At 43.6% G+C, this 17601-nt stretch overlaps 1 long non-coding RNA gene across 1 annotated transcript; it reads right to left on the bottom strand.

Annotated features, from left to right (window-relative positions):
- Positions 1-7345: 7345 nt before the first annotated feature.
- LOC139027831 (uncharacterized) lies at positions 7346-7639 on the bottom strand. Its single transcript, XR_011479986.1, has 2 exons — positions 7463-7639; positions 7346-7378 (listed from the first exon to the last, which is right to left on the bottom strand). It is a non-coding gene; the product is annotated as an uncharacterized lncRNA (long non-coding RNA).
- Positions 7640-17601: the final 9962 nt, after the last annotated feature.

Raw genomic sequence — 17601 nt, forward strand, 5'->3', positions numbered from 1 at the left:
TTATATGTAATAACATGTCGTAACCTGATTGTAACCATGTCTAACCTAAAAACCCATTCTACCTATTGGTAATAACCATTCGAACCTATAGGGCGTAATAACCATTCTAACCTGATGTTAATAACCAATTCGTACCTAAGTGTAAAACCCATTATAAAACCCTGATGTTAAACCATTCGTAGCCTGATAGTGTAATAACCATGTCGTAACCTTAGTTAATAACCATGTCTACCTGAGAATAACATCTAACCTATGAATAACCATTGTCGAACCTGAAGTAAAACCTGCTAACCTCATGTGAAAAACCAGTCGTTAACCTGATAGTGAATAACCATTCGTAACCTGATAGTGTAATAACATTCTAACCGATAGTGAAAACCCATGCCGTAGCCTGATAGTGAATAACCATCGTAGCCTGATATGCTGTAATAACCATGTCTGCTAGCTCCATTGTCTGATAGTGTAATAACCATGTCCGTAACTCTGATAGGGTAATAACCACTCTAACCTGAATAGGTAATACCAGTCTGTAGCCTGATAAGTATAATCTAACCGTATGTATCATGCGTCCTGATATGAATACATCAGCCGATGTGAAATACACGCTGATAGTGTAATAACCATGTCGTAACCTGATAGTGTAATAACCAAGTCTAGCCTTGATAGTGTATAACCATTGGTTCATAGACCGTGATAGGGTAATCTAACCATGTTCTAACTGATAGTGTAATAACCATGTCGTAACCTGATAGTGTAATAACCATGTCGTACCTGATAGTGTAATAACCATGTCAACCTGGATAGTGTAATAACCATGTCGTAACCTGATAGTGTAATAACCATGTCGTAGCCTGATAGTGTAATAACCATGTCGTAGCCTGATAGTGAATAACCATGTCGTAACCTGATATGTGTAATAACCATGTCGACCTGATAGTGTAATAACCATGTCATAACCTGATAGTGTAATAACCATGTCTAGCCTGATAGGTATAACCATGTCGTGCCTGATATGTAAACCATGTCGTAACCTGATAGTGTAATAACCATGTCGTAGCCTGATAGTGTAATAACCATCGTCGTAGCCTGATAGTGAATAACCCATGTCGTAGCCTGATAGTTAAAACAGTCGTAGCTGATATGAGTGTAATAACATGTCGTACTGATAGTGTAATAACCCATGTCGTACCTGATAGTTGTAATAACCCATTCCGTAGCCTGATAGTGTAATAACCATGTCGTAACCTGATAGTGTAATAACATGTCGTAACCTGATAGGTAATAAACCATGCGTAACCTGATAGTTAATAACCAGTGTAACCTGATAGTGTAAAACCATGTCGTAACGTGATGGTAAATAACCTGTCCTATCCTGATAGTGAGTAATAACAGCTGATCTAGCCTGATACGTTGTATAACCATGTCGTAAGCCTGATAGTTAATAACCACGTACGTTAACGCTGAAGTTAATGTAATAACCATGTCGTAACTGAAGTGTAATAACCATGTCTAGCCTGGTAGTTAATAACCATGTCCGTAAACCGGTAGTTGTAATAAAACCATGTCCTAGCCGAGGTAAAACCATGTCGTAACCTGAAAGTGTAGTAACCATGTCGAACATGATAGTGTAATAACCATGTCGTAGCCTGATAGTTAATAAACCATGGCGTAGCCTGATAGTTAATAACCAGTCTATACCTGATAGTTTTATAACCATGTCGTAACCTGAAGTGTAATAATCCATTCAGATAGCCTGATAGTTAATAACCATGTCTAGCCTGACTGTAATAACCATGTTGTAGCCTATAGTTAATAAACCATTCGTAGCCTGATAGGTAATAACCATGTCGATAACCTAAGGTGTAATAACCATGTCGTAACTGGTAGTTGTTAAACCATTCGAGCCTTTATTGTAATAACCATGCAGTTACCTGAATAGTGATAATAACCAGTCCGTAGCCTGATAGTGTAATAACCATCGAAACCTGATAGAAAACCATGTCTAGCCTGTGTAATAACATGTCATAACCTATAGTGAATACCATTGCATACCTATAATGAAATAGCACTATAGCCTGATAGTAGTAATACCAGCGTGCCTGATATGTAAACCATGTCGTATCTGGTAGTGATATAACATGTTCGAACCTGATAGTGGTAATAACCAGGCCTAGCCTATAGTAAATAACCATGTCTAGCCTTATACCCTATTATAACCATGTCTACCTTATAGTGTAAATAACCATGTCGGCCTCTACTGTAATAACCATGTCTTTAGCTGATAGTGTAATACATTCGTAGCCTGATAGTAATAACTATGTCGTAACTGATGGAATAACCCATGTCGAACCTGTAGTTAAACCCATGCGAACCATAGTGTAATAACCATTCGTAACCTATATGATAAATACTGGTCTAACCTGATAGTTAACCATTCGTGCCATATAAATAATCCATTCGATGCTGATAGTGTAATAACCATCGTAGCCTGTATGTAATAACCATTCTAACCTATAGGTAATAACCATTCGTAACCTATAGTGTTAATAACCATGTCGAACTGATAGTTAATACAGTCTATAGCTGATAGTGTATAAACCATTCTAGCATAGGTGTACCATGTCTAAAACTGATATGTAATAAACCATTCGTAGCTGTGTATAACCATGTCTTAGCCAGATAGTTAAAACATGTCGTACCTGATAGTGTAATAAACCATGTCTAACTATAGTGTAATACCATGTCGTAGCCTATAGTGTAATAACATCTTAGCCTATAGTGTAGATAACCAGGTAATTAACCATGCTAGAGCGATCTGATAATAACCATTCGTAGCCTTATAAGTGTAATAACGTGTCTAACCTGGTATTAATTACCAGTGTCTACCTGATAGTAAAACCAACTTATGGCCTGATTAGTTAAATAACCAAGTCTTAGCCTATATGTAATAGACCATGTCGTACCTGATCGCTTAAAACCGTGCGTAGCCTGATAGTGTATACCTTCAACCTTATGGTAATAACCACATCGTAGCCTAGTGGTTAAACCATGTCAGAGCCGTTAGTGAAACACTCTAACCGAGTAAGGTGTTAATAACCATGTTTCGTACCTAGAGGGGAAAACAGTGTCGAAGCCCGATAGTGGAAAACCAGTCGTGCCTGGGAGTGTTTAAGACATGCAAACCCGATACGAAAACCCCAGAGCAGTAAGGGTAAAACCATGGCGAACTAAAGACCCGTAGCTATGAATAACCATGTGACGGAATGAAGGTGAAGAACAAGTCCGGAACGAGAGGGCAAGAAGAAGAGAATAACACATGTCGTAACCTGATAGTGTGAATAACCATGTCGTAACCGATAGTGTGAAATAACCATTCATAGCCTGATGTTAATAAACCATGTCTGTAGCCTGTAGTGTAATAACCATGTCGTAGACGCTGATAGTGTAATAACCATGTCGTAGCTGATAGTGTAATAACCATGTCGTAACCTGATAGTGTAATAACCATGTCGTAGCCGATAGGACCTGATAGTGTAATAACCATGTCGTAACCTGATAGTGTAATAACCATGTCGTAACCTGATAGTGTAATAACCATGTCGTAAGCCTAGATGGTAATAACCATGTCGTAGCCTGATGAGTTAATAACCATGTCGTAACCTGATAGTGTAATAACCATGTCGTAGCCTGATAGTGTTAATAACCATTAGTCAACCTGATAGGGTAAAACCAGTCTTGCCTGATAGGTAATAACCAATGTCGTAAACCTGATAGTTGAATAACCCATGTCATAAACCTGATAGTGTAATAACCATGTCGTAACACTGATAGTGCTAAATACCAGGTAGCTAGACTGTTCATGTCGTCTATATGAAAACCAGTCGACTATTGCGTATAACCAGTCGACTATGTGTAATAACCATGTCGTAGCCTGATATGTGACGTAACCTGAGTGTTAACAGTATAACTGATAGTGTAATAAACATGGTACCTGTTAGTTAACCGTCGAGTGAAGTGTAAGTTTATTCCATGGATGATAACCTGTCGCCTGATTGTAATAACCATGTCTTAGCGCTGATAGATGTATAAGCCTGTAGACTGATAGATTTTGGTAATAACATGTCTGAACTGTGATAGTTTAACTACCATCTCGTTAACCTGTAGTGTAATAACCTCGTAGCCTATTGTGTAATAACCATGGTCCATGGTCCCGTGGGCTCAGTTGGTAGAGAAGCCATGGCGCGCTTGCAAACCCCAGGCTGTGGTTTCATTCCCCACGGGGGGGACCAGCATAGAATATTTGTATGAACTTTCCCAATTTGTAAGTCGCTCTGGATAAGACGTCTGCTAAATGACTTAAATGTATTAATGTAAATGTTGAGCCTGATAGTGTAATAACATGTGCGTAACCTGGTTAGTGTAAATAACCATGTCGTAGCCTAGGTAGTGTAATAACCAGTGTCGTAGCCTGATAGTTAATAACATGTCGCTAACTATGAATGTGTAATTAACCATGTTTGTGCGTAGCCTGGTAGCGTAATAAACCATTCGTAGTCCTGGTAGCCACGTAATAACCATGTCGTATACGTACCGGTACCCCCTGTATATAGCCTCCACACTGACTCTGTAGCGGTACCCCCTGTATATAGCCTCCACACAGACTCGGTACCCCCTGTATATAGCCTCGTTGTTGTTATCGTTTTACTTTTTATTGTTACTTTTTAATTTTAGCCTACTTGGTAAATATTTTCTTCTTCTTGAACTGCACTGTTGGTTAAGGGCTTGTAAGTAAGCATTTCACCGTAAAGTCTACACTTGTTGTATTCGGCGCATGTGACTAATAAAGTTTGAATTATTTGAATATGTAATTTAACTGCCATTTATCGGTAAAGACAACAAGTTAGAGCTTCTAAGTTTCCAATAAATGGAACGTTCCAAATGGAGATTCTGTTGATGTCATTGACCTAATATGGTGCTTCCTGGTAAATGGGCGGGTTCGGCTTTCCCGAGATCGGCCTGTCAGAGGGAGATGTCTTCAACTAACAACTTTTACATCGTCATGAAAAGATACACACTTGGGGTGGGATCGTGTTCATAACAGCAATAACTTGAAAGTGATTATTTAGGATTTACTAGTAATGATTTCAACCTTTKGAGAAAACACAGTGACAAACACCAAGCATGTGTCTCATGGTACATTTATGAAAAACACAAAAACAAAATATTCATAAATGATTTACACAGTCAAAAAATGTAAACATTTGGGAGGTTTTTCTGTTTTGATATCAGAAAAGAAAGACTTAAAATGTTGTTGTTTTGTTTTATTTAGAAATAGACCAACACATTTAACAATTGTGTAACGGCTTTTGTTGGTGGAAGGAGAGGAGGACCAATGCGCAGCGTGGTAAGTGTCCATTTTGTTTAATACGAATAATGAACACTGAACAAAAACAATAAAACGACAAACGAACACTCCTGTACGGTGAAACAAAACACAGAACAGAAAATACAATCACCCACAAAACCCAATGAAAAATATGCTACCTAAATATGGCTCCCAATCAGAGACAACGACTYACACCTGCCTCTGATTGAGAACCATACTAGGCCCAACACATAGAAATATAACGACTAGAACAAAACATAGAAAAACAACATAGAATGCCCACCCCAACTCACACCCTGACCAACTAAAATAAAGACATAACAAAGGAACTAAGGTCAGAACGTGACAAATTGTCAGATGTGAAATAGTGTTTCTAGCCTGAGCTAATTTCCAACACCTGTCCCTAGATGGTTGTTATGGAAACAAAAGGAAAGAAATACATCATCAACTGATAATCAAATCAAACTTTATTAGTCACATGAATACAGGTGTAGAACCATACAGTGAAATGCTGAACACAACAGGTGTAGAACTTACAAGCACTTAACCAACAATGCAGTTTTAAGAAAACACCCCAATAAAATATCACCATAAAAGTAAGAGATAAGAATAACAAATAATTAAAGAGCAGCAGTAATTAACAATAGCGAGGCTATATACAGGGGGTACCGGTACAGAGTCAATGTGCGGTTAGTTGAGGTAATTGAGGTTTTCAATCTCACACTTTGGGCTGGATGTTTCAATATGTAGCATATTCACTGTCTTACATCAAAAAGCCACAAAAATCCCAAGTTGAAAGCGGCTTTTCTTGAAGCTGTGCCACGCCATTTTCCCTCCATTTCCCTCCACATGGGCAATTAGAGTTCTATCTAATGAGCTTCAGCCCCTCGTATTTGAGTGACAGCTAGCAAGAAGCCAGCCCAGGGTTATCCAATGAGGTTGCAGGGAGGGCCACAGCAGAGAGAGAGAGCAATCACGTGGTGCACATATGTGATGTAGTACAACATTTTCGGGGACCACTTTTGGCTTGTGAGTGTTACTATCAGCACTACTGGCTAAAAAAGTGGACACAAAAGTAGCAGAGAACCTCTTTAATGAGTCTGATTGAAACATTGATCGACTGTTTTCAGCTGTTAACAACCAGGTTCTGTTGATAACAGCAGATTAACAATGAATTGGTACTGTTCCAGCTGTAACAACCGGTTCTGTTGATAACACAGCAGATTTAAACATGATTGGACTGTTTCCGCTGTAACAACCGGTTCTGTTGATAACACAGCAGTTATTAAACATGATTCGGACTGTTCCAGCTGTAACAACCGTTCTGTTTGATACAAGCACAGATTAACATGATTGGGACTGTTTCCAGCTGTAACAACCGGTTCTGTTGATAACACGAGCAGATTAACACATGATCGGACTGTTCAGCTGTAACACCGGTTCTGTTGATAACACAGCAGATTAAAACATGATTCAGGACTGTTCCTGCGCTGTAAACAAACCGGTTCGTGTTGATAACACAGGCAAATCTAAAACATGAATCGGACCTGGTTTATACCAGTGTAACACACGGTTCTGTTGATAAAAACAAGCACCAAGGAATCTAACATGATTGGGACTGTTTCCCAGCTGTAACACCGGTTCTGTTGAATAAACACAGCAGATTAAACATCGATCGGACTGGTTTCGCAGTGTAACAACGGTTCTGTTGATAAACACAGCAGAATTAAACATGATCGGACTGTATCCAGCTGTAACAAACCGTTCTGGTTGATTTAATCCGCGTCCCTGGATCCAGCCTTCTCTTCCTGGACTAAGACTGATGTTGTTTCACCAGATGTTAAACCTCTTGTCTGTCAGGAAGGGTCCTTCTGTCCTGGATTCAGCCTTCTTTCCTGGACTAAGACCTGATGTGTTTCACCAGATGTCAAACCTCTTGTCTGTCAGGAAGGGTCTCTGTCCGGATTCAGCCTTCTCTTCCTGGACTAAGACCTGATGTTGTTTCACCAGATGTTAAACTCTTGTCTGTCAGAAGGGTCTTCTGTCTGGATTCAGCTTCTCTTCCTGGACTAAGACCTGATGTTGTTTCACCAGATGTTAAACCTCTTGTCTGTCAGGAAGGGTCTTCTGTCCTGGATTCAGCCTTCTCTTCCTGGACTAAGACCTGATGTTGTTTCACCAGATGTAACCTCTTGTCTGTCAGGAAGGTCTTCTGTCCTGGATTCAGCCTTTCTCTTCCTGGACTAAGACCTGATGTTGTTTCACCAGAACTACTGTGACCAGAGCCCTATTCCCCTATATAGTGCTACTAGTGCCAGAGCCCATTCCCTATTATAGTGAACTACTAGTGACCAGAGCCCTATTCCTATATAGTGAAACTACTAGTGACCAGAGCCCTATTCCCTATATAGTGAACTACTAGTGACCAGAGCCCTATTCCTATATAGTGGAACTACAGTGCAACCAGAGGCCTATTCCCTATATAGTGAACTACTATAAACCAGAGCCCTATTCCTATATAGTGAAACTGACTAGTGATCAGCCCTATTCCCTATATTAGTGTAACTACTAGTGACCAGAGCCCTATTCCCTATATAGTGAACTACTAGTGACCAGAGCCCTATTCCTCATTATGAACTACTAGTGACCAGATGCCTATTCCCTATATAAGTGAACTACTAGTGACCAGAGCCCTATTCCCTATATAGTGAAACTACTAGTGACCAGAGCCCTATTCCTATATAGTGGAACTACTAAGTGACCAGAGCCCTATTCCCTATATAGTGAACTACTAGTGACCAGCAGCCTATTCCCTTATATGTAGTAGAAAATGTACTAGTGACCAGAAGCCCCTAATTCCCTATATAGTGGAAACTATCATAGTGAACTACTAGACAGCCTATTCCTATAGTGAACTACTCTATGTGACCAGAAGCCCTAAATGTCCAAACCCAATTACTCAAACATGACACACGAGCTCAAACCAAACATAAGCAACTAGCTCAACGCAAACATAACTTACATACAGATTTTTCGAATTTTTTCTATATTAAACTCTATGATATAGCAAGAATAGCAATTTAATGTTTTATTTTATTTAATCAACAAGTCACAAGATATATTAATATATATATACATTTCACCAGAAAAAAGCAAGCTTCGATTTTAACATTCCGATCTTTAAATATTTCGTATTGCAACACGTAAAACACACGTACAAATACAAGTTTAAAATGGGAGGAGTTGACAGCAGTAGATTTTTTAACATCTCTATACATTTAAAATGCACCGAAAAAACAGTTTAAAAACCAGATAACCAAATGTCAGGTAATATGCAACCGGTGGATAACGTCCACGGTCTGCTGCAGGTCGCTCTAGGGGGTTGAGTCCCAAACGGAACCCTATTCCCTATGTAGTGCACTACTTTAGACCAGAGCCCTATGGAACCCTATTCCCTATATAGTGCACTACTTTAGACCAGGTCCCATGGGCCCTATGTAGGGAATAGGGTGCCATTAGGGACGCAGAAGGTGGTTAGGATGACTGACGACCTTTAGGGTTGATTTCCTTTTCCTGTGTGATGTCATGGCCATACAGAGGGGTCAGGGGTTAGAGGTTAAATGGCGACCATGGGTTGGCTAGTTGATTGTTGCCTGTCTTGGGAGTTTAGACTGAAGCTTGATATTCCATTAACTGTAAAATACACACAGACAGAGACACAGACACACATACATACAGAGACACAGGAAAAGGAAATGAGATAAACCCAGAAACAGAGCGATGTCCGCCGGTAGAGGTTGTTTTAGACTAGTGGGAGAGGTAGAGTTGACTCTAACCCAGTGTTTCTTTCATCCTGGGCCTGGGAACCCCAAAAGGTGAACATTGTAGTTGTTACCCTAACACTACACACCTGAATCAAATAATCAAAGGCTTGATGAGTTGATTAGTTAAATCAGGTGTGTTAATGCTAAGGTAACAACTACAATGTCCATAGTACCAGGATGAGAAAACAGTACACTAACCATTACAGCAGCATGGTAAACGTGTACATGGCGCCCTCCTGTGGTGGAGATTAGTTATTGCACCACTAGACAACTTTCTGGGAAGGTAGCCTACACTGGACACTACAGACTGGGAAGGTAGCCTACACTGGACACTACAGACTGGGAAGGTAGCCTACACTGGACACTACAGACTGGGAAGGTAGTCTACACTGGACACTACAGAGTGGTGGAAGGTAGTCTACACTGGACACTACAGACTGGTGGAAGGAAGTCTATACTGGACACTACAGACTGGAAAGGTAGTCTACACTGGACACTACAGACTGGGAAGGTAGTCTACACTGGACATTACAGACTGGGAAGGTAGTCTACACCTGGACAACTACAGACTGGGAGGTAGTCTACCACTGGACACTACAGAGTGGTGGAGGTAGTCTACACTGGACACTACAGACTGGGAAGGTAGTCTATACACTGGACACTACAGACTGGAAGTAGTCTACACTGGACACTACAGACTGGGAAGGTAGTCTACACTGGACACTACAGAGTGTGGAAGGTAGTCTACACTGGACACTACAGACTGGGAAGGTAGTCTACACTGGACACTACAGAGTGGTGGAAGGTAGTCTACACTGGACACTACAGACTGGGAAGGTAGTCTACACTGGCACTACAGACTGGGAAGGTAGTCTACACTGGACACTACAGACTGGGAAGGTAGTCTACACTGGACATTACAGACTGGGGAAGGTAGTCTACACTGGACACTACAGACTGGTGGAAGGTAGTCTACACTGGACATTACAGACTGGTGGAGGTAGTCTACACTGGACACTACAGACTGGGAAGGTAGTCACTGGACACTACAGACTGGGAAGGTAGTCTAACTGGACACTACAGACTGGGAAGGTAGTCTACACTGGACACTACAGACTGGGAAGGTAGTCTACACTGGACACTACAGACTGGGAAGGTAGTCTACACTGTACACTACAGACTGGGAAGGTAGTCTACACTGGACACTACAGACTGGGAAGGTAGTCTACACTGGACACTACAGACTGGGAAGGTATGTTACAACTGGACACTACAGACTGGGAAGTAGTCTACATGGACACTACAGACTGGGTAGGTAGTCTACACTGGACACTACAGACTGGAAGGTAGTCTACACTGACTACAGACTGGGAGGTAGTCTACACTGGACACTACAGACTGGGAAGGTAGTCTACACTGGCACTACAGACTGGGAAGGTAGTCTACACTGGACACTACGACTGGGAAGGTAGTCTAACACTGGACACTACAGACTGGGAAGGTATCTACACTGGACACTACAGACTGGAAAAGGTAGTCTAACACTGGACACTACAGAACTGGAAAGGGTAGTCTACACTGGACACTACAGACTGGGAAGGTGGTCTACACTGGAACTACAGACTGGGAAGGTAGTCCTACACTGGAAATACAGACTGGAAAAGGTAGTCTACACTGGACAACTACAGACTGGGAAGGTAGTCTACACTGGACACTACAGACTGGGAAGGTAGTCTACACTTGGACACTACAGAGTGGTGGAAGGTAGTCTACACTGGACACTACAGAGTGGTGGAAGGTAGTCTACACTGGACACTACAGACTGGGAAGGTAGTCTACACTGGACACTACAGAGTGGTGGAAGGTAGTCTACACTGGACACTACAGACTGGTGGAAGTGAATGTTCCAAATCGGTTTATTATAATTAAACTATAACTGATTAATGTATGTTTTCATTGATTAATGTAGTTGTTTCTTACTGGGATGGTACGCTGGGCGAGCCGGAGCGGTGGAAGTGAATGTTCTGCCACTTTCCGTCTCTGCGATGCCAGACGCGGGTTCCTCAGACTGCATGGTGCGAGGCATCCCCCCGCGTCCATGTACTGGCTCAGGCGGATGTAGGCGATGCACGCAGGCGTTCTCCGCTAGACAGACCTTCTCATTAGTTCACCCTTTCCTTGTTTCACGTCAACATCATAAACACATTGTACATAAGTACCAGGGGGTTGGCGTCCATCTTGATTCAATTCAGGAAGTACACTGGAATTCCCTTTCCAATATTCACTTCAATGCTTCAGGAGAATTTGGAATGGGAAATTTGAATCTGGTCTAGTTTCTGACTGGAATTGATATGTACACACAGTGTATATTTGAATCTGGTTTACTTTCTGACTGGAATTGATATGTACACACAGTGTATATTTGAATCTGGTCTACTTTCTGACTGGAATTGATATATACACACAGTGTATATTTGAATACCAACCAGAAACTAGATTAGATAAAACATAACAGCCCAGAAAAATCAACATAATGTTCAGTTGGTAAAGCATGGTGCTTGCAATACCAGGATAGTGGGTTCAAATCCCAGGGCCACCCATATGGAAAATGTATGCACACATTATTGTATGTTGCTTTTGATTAAAGCTAAATAGCATATATTATCATATTATTGTCATAATAATTAGAAATGGCGGGTTTCCTACCTATCAGATGGACGTGAGGGTTGAGGAGGATGGTGTGCACCGGCCTGTTACCTTTAGACAGGGCTGGGAGGAGAGGAGGGAGGGCGACGGAGATGGAGAGAGATACGGGCCTTAGTTAGCTAGTGGGAGTTGTAGTTCTCAGTAACAGACACAAACAGACAGAACTATTCATCAATAGCTAATCAATAACTACAAATCAATATCTGATCAATACATCTACTAATCCATAGCTAATCAATACCTCTACTAATCAATACCTATACTAATGAATAGCTAATCAATACCTCTACTAATCAATAACTACTAATCAATAGCTAATCAATACGAATCAATACCGCTACGAATAAATAGCTAATCAATACATCTACAATCCATAGCTGATCAATACCTCTGATAATCAATAGCTGATCAATACCACTACTAATCAATAGCTGATCAATACCTCTACTAATCAATAGCTGATCAATACCCCTACTAATCAATAGCTGATAACATATCAGCTAACCATCATCACATTAATCTGACTACAACACAGCCACTAATATAAGAATCTGATCTGATTAAACATATCACTAACCAATCACATGATATAGTTAATCTGGATCTATTAACATATTGCAGTAACCACATCACATGATTATTAGATCTGATCTATTAAATATCAGATAACCACATCACATGATATAGTAATCTATCGATTAACTATCACAACCAACATCACATGATATAGTAGATGCTGGTCTATTAGACATATTCAGCTAACACATCACCATTGATATAGTAATCTGATATCTATTAACATATCACTGATACACATCACATGATATTAGTAATCTATCTATCTTCAGCTAACCACATCACATGATAATATAATCTGATACCCAACTCGGAGTTGATGACGTGGCCCCAACCATTGGCTTGATTGCAAATGGAACGCTGCAATGTAGTCGGGCCGGGAAACACGACCATAGACATGTTTGTTAAAGCAGATGACAAGTGGTTTCATTTCACTAACCCATTCCAGGAATGCACTACACCAGTAAACAAGTGGTTTTGTGGGTCACTAACCCCACATTCCCAGCCTGGCACTAACCCCATCCCAGCCTGCCACTAACCCCATCCCAGCCTTGCACTAGCACCAGTAAACAAGGACCGTCGGTTTTTTATGTCTTTTGTCAATCATCTTTCACTAACCCCCATCCCAGCCTGCACTAGCACCAGGTAAACAAGTGGTTATGTTTCCACTAACCCCCATCCCAGCTTTGCACTAGCACCAGTAAAAACAATGTTATGTTCATCATAACGCCCCATCCCATGCCTGCACTAGCACCAGTAAAACAAGTGGTTATGCTTGTTCACTAACCCCATCCCAGCCTGCACTAGGCACAAAGATAAACAACGGGTTATGTTTCCACTAACCCCCATCCCAGCCTGCACTAGCACCAGTAAACATGTGGTTTATGTTTCCCTAACCCCCATCCCAGCCTGCACTAGACCAGTAAACAAGTGGTTTTGTTTTCACACCCCCCATCCCAGCCTCGCACTGAGCACCAGTAACAAGTGCTTTTGTTTTCCACTAACCCCCCATCCCCAGCCTGCACTAACCCCCATTCCAGCCTGCACTAGCACCAGTAAACAAGTGGTTTTGTTGCCACTAACCCCAGCCCAGCCTGCACTAGGCCACCAGTTAACACAAGTGCTTTGTTTTCACTAACCCCATCCCAGCCTGCCACTAGCACCAGTAAACAAGTGGTTTTGTGTTCCACTAACCCCCCATCCCAGCCTGCCACTAACCCCCATCCCAGCCTCACATAACACCAGTAAACAAGTGGTTATGTTTCCACTAACCCCCATCCCAAGCCTTGCACTAGCACCATAACAAGTGTTTTGTTCACTAACCCCCATCCCAGCCTGCACTAACCCCCCAGTCCAGCCTGCACTAGCACCAGAAACAAGTGTTTGTTGTCCACTAACCCCATCCCAGCCTGCACTAACACCAGTAAACAAGTGGGTTTGTTTCCACTTAACCCCCATCCCAGCCTGCACTAACCCCCATCCCAGCCGCACTATACCCCCATCCAGCCCTGCAACAACCCCCCAATGCCCAGCCTCAACTAACCCCCCTCTCCAGCCTGCACGAACCCCCATCCCAGCCTGCACTAACCCCCCATCCCAGCCTGCACTAACCCCCATCCCAGCCTGCGACTAACCCCCATCCCAGGCCTGCAACTAACCCCCTCCCCAGCCGTGCCACTAAACCCCCCATCCCAGCCTCACTAACCCCCGATCCCCAGGCCTGCACTAACCCCCCCATCCCAGCCTGCACTAACCCCCTCCAGCCTGCACAACCCCCCATCCCAGGCCTGCACTAACCCCATCCCAGCCGCCACTACCCCCATCCCAGCTGCCCGAACCCCATCCCAGCCTGCACTAAACGCCCCCATCCCAGCCTGCCACTAACCCCCCATCCCAGCCTGCACTAAACCCCCCATCCCAGCCGGCACTAACCCCCGGATCCCCAGCCTGCACTCACCCCCCCATCCACCTGCACAAAACCCCTCCCCATCCCAAGCCTGCCACTACCCCCCATCCCCAGCCGTGGCACTAACCCCCATTCCCAGCCTGCCACTAACCCCCCAATCCCAGCCTGCACTAACCCCCATCCCAGCCGCACAACCCCCATTCCCACAATCAACTAACCCCCATCCAGCCTGCACTAACCCCCCATTCCAGCCATGCAGCTAACCCCCATCCCAGCCTTCACTAGCACCAGTAAACAAGTGTTGTGTTTCCACCTAACCCCCCATCCCAAGCCTCACTAACCCCCCATCCCAGCCTGCACTGCACCAGTAAACAAGTTGGTTTTGTTGTCCACTAACCCCCCCATCCCAGCCTGCACTAACACAGTAAACAAGTGGTTTTGTGTCACTAACCCCCCATCCCAGATGCACTAGCACCCAGTTAAACAAGTGTTTGTTTCTCACTAACCCCCATCCCCAGCCTGCACTAACCCCCATCCCAGCCCTGCACTGAACACCAGTAAACAAGATGGTTTTGGTTTCCCACTTGACCCCCATCCCAGCTTGCACTAACCCCCATCCAGCCTGCACCTAACCCCCATCCCAGCTGCACTAACCCCCATCCCACCTTCACTAACACCAGTAAACAATGTGTTGTTTCACTAACCCCCATCCCAGCCATGCAGTAGCACCAGTAAACAATGGTTTTGTTTCCACTAACCCCATCCCAGCCCTTGCACTAGCAACCAGTAAAACAAGTGGTTTGTTTCCACTAACCCCCATCCCAGCTGCCACTAAACACAGTAAACAAGTGTTTTGTTGTCCACTAACCCCCATCCCAAGCCTGCCTACACCAGTAAACAAGTGGTTTTTGTGTCATAACCCCCCATCCCAGCCTGCCTACACCAGTAAACAAGTGTTTTGTTTCACTAACCCCCATCCCAGCCTTGCCACTTAACACCAGTAAAACAAGTGGTTTTTTTTTCACTACCCATCCCAGCCTGCACTAGCACCATAAACAAGTGGTGTTGTTTCACCTAACCCCCCAGCCCAGCCTGCACTAGCACCAGTAAACAAGTGGTTTTGTTTCCGCTAACCCCCATTCCCAGCCTGCATAACACCAGAACAAGTGGTTTGTTTTCACTAACCCCCCCTCCCAGAATGCAACTAACACCAGTAAACAAGTGGTTTTGTTTTCACTAACCCCCCATCCCCAGCCGCACTAGCACCAGTAAAACCAAGATTTTTGTTGTCCACTAACCCCCATCCCAGCCTGCAACTAGCACCAGTAAACAAGTGGTTTGTTCCACTACCCCCATCCCAGCGGCCACTAACACCAGTAAACAAGATGGTTTTGTTTTCACTAACCCCCACCCAGCCTGCACTAACACCAGTAAACAAGTGGTTTTGTTTCCACTACCCCCATCCCAAGCCTGCACTAACCCCCATCCCAGCCTGCACTAGCACCAGTAAACAAGTGGTTTTGTTTTTCCACTAACCCCATCCCCAGCCTGCACTAGCCCAGGTAAACAAGTGTTGTTTTTCCACTAACCCCATCCCAGCTGCACTAGCACCAGTAAACAAGTCGGTTTTTTTTCACTACCCCCCCATCCAGCCTGCACTAACTCCCCCATCCCAGGCTGCCCACGAACCCCCATCCCAGCCTGCACTAGCACCATAAACAAGTGGTTTTGTTTTCACACCCCCATCCCAGCTTGCACTAGCACCAGTAAAACAAGTGTTTTGTTTCCACTAACCCCCATTCCCAGCCTGCACTCTAGCAGCCAGTAAACAAGTGGTTTTGTTGTCAGCTAACCCCCATCCCAGCTTGCACTAGCACCAGGAACAAAGTGTTTTGTTTCCACTAACCCCATCCCGCCTGCACTTAGCACCAGTAAACAAGTGTTTTGTTTCACTAAACCCCAGTCCCAGCTTCTGCACCAGTAAACAAGTGGGGTTTTGTTTCCACAACCCCCCAATCCCAGCCTGCACTAGCACCATAAACCAAGTGGTTTGTGTGTCACTAACCCCCATTCCCAGACCTGCCACTCAACACCAAGTTAAACAAGTGGTTTTGTTTTCATAACCCCTCAATCCCAGCCTGCCTAAGCACCACGAAACAAATGTTTTGTTGTCCCTAACCCCCAATCCCAGCCTGCACTAACACCAGGAAACTAGTGCGTTTGTTTTCACTAACCCCCAGTCCCAGCCTGCACTAGCACCAGTAAACAATAGTTTTGTTGTCAGCGAACCCCCATCCCAGCCTGCACTAGCACCAGTAAAGGTAACTCAGTTCAAGCCAGGGTTTGGGTCAAATTACATTAAAAGTCCAGTCAATTCAGAAAGTTAAACCAAATTCCACGTTCCATAGTTTCCGTATTGAATAAATTTGGAATTGGTTAGGTCCTGAATGAAAACGTTGAATGGAATTCACCCCAAACCACCAGGGTCAATTCCCATACTATACCTTTTCTCCCAAATGGCACCCATTCCGACTAGTAGATAGCGGTCCTATCACTAATTAGGCTCTCAGCGCCCACTGGGTTCTGGTCTAAAGTAAGCCCACTGATCTATAGGTGCCAGGCCCACTGGCGGATTGCTCTAAAAGTCACCCACTGTATAGGAATAGGTTCCATGTTCTGTTCTAAAGTAGTCCACCTGAATAGGGAAGAGGTTTCCATGTGGGTTCTGGTCTAAAGTAGCCCAGCTGAATAGGAATAAGTTCCATTGGGTTCTGGTCAAAGTAGTCCACTGTAATAGGGAATAGGTTCCATTGGGTTCTGGTCTAAAGGTAGCCCCACTGAGTAGGGAATAGGTTCCATTGGGTTTCTGCATCTAAAAGTTAGCCCACTGAATAGGGAAATTCCATTGGGTTCTGTCTAAAAGTAGTCCCACTGAATAGGGTTCCAGGGCCCATTGCGGTTCTGTCTAAAGTATGTCCACTGTGTTGGAACAGAACCAGCAGCTATGGATTTAATGTATTTACGTTGGGTTATGTTGCGACTAATGTTGACCTGAGGTTGGTGATGTTGTGGTGATGTTGTGTTATAGTGTGTTTCCAGCTCCGGGAAGCAGTAAAATATCAAAGTCACAGAGCAGCTGATGCGAATCATCCAACAACGAGACTTCGAGGCCTACGCGTGAGGCCTGCTTCGTCTGTGTTTAG

This window comes from Salvelinus sp. IW2-2015, linkage group LG6.1 (genome assembly GCF_002910315.2).
Source record: "Salvelinus sp. IW2-2015 linkage group LG6.1, ASM291031v2, whole genome shotgun sequence".
NCBI lineage: Eukaryota > Metazoa > Chordata > Actinopteri > Salmoniformes > Salmonidae > Salvelinus > Salvelinus sp. IW2-2015.